The following is a 589-nucleotide window of genomic DNA, read 5'->3' as shown; positions in this document are numbered from 1 at the left end:
ACTCTCCTCCTCACCAAGCTTAAATGCCAACACCAGTCATTCTAATCACTCCTTAGAAATAAAGTTGATTGGAAGAACTGATCATTCCCTTGTAATTTTTTCTGTTAATGATTACCATATTCTCTCTGTCTGTCTATTTATCATGTATTATCTATGCGATACTATACTGTCTAACTGATTGTTACATAGTAACTCAGTTTTATCTATACATTAGGTCCTTTTCCTATATTTACTCACACAGTTCTATATGGTGGGTAATATTACTCCCATATTAAAAATGAGTAATCTGAATCTGAGGGAAGTCAGTAAGTTTTCCAAGATCACACAGCCAGGATTTATCCTCAGAGCTTTCGAAGTGGAACTCCTGTGCGTTGATTCCCTAGAGACACTGCCTTTCTCTCTTAGAAGATGGGCTCGCTCTATAGCTTATACCCAACATATATACTCATACTCTTTATCATTTTTCAAGAGATAACATAAAGAGTAGAAAAAAACACAAACGGAAGGTCAAAGAATGACTTGATACCTCCCATAGCTCCTGATCCAGCAAATAAGTAATATTAGAGAAGAAGAGTTGGAGGATCTTAAA

The sequence above is a fragment of the Pteropus vampyrus genome, unplaced genomic scaffold (genome assembly GCF_000151845.1).
Source record: "Pteropus vampyrus isolate Shadow unplaced genomic scaffold, Pvam_2.0 Scaffold910, whole genome shotgun sequence".
In the NCBI taxonomy this organism is placed as follows: domain Eukaryota; kingdom Metazoa; phylum Chordata; class Mammalia; order Chiroptera; family Pteropodidae; genus Pteropus; species Pteropus vampyrus.
Note: the sequence above shows the minus strand (reverse complement) of the source record.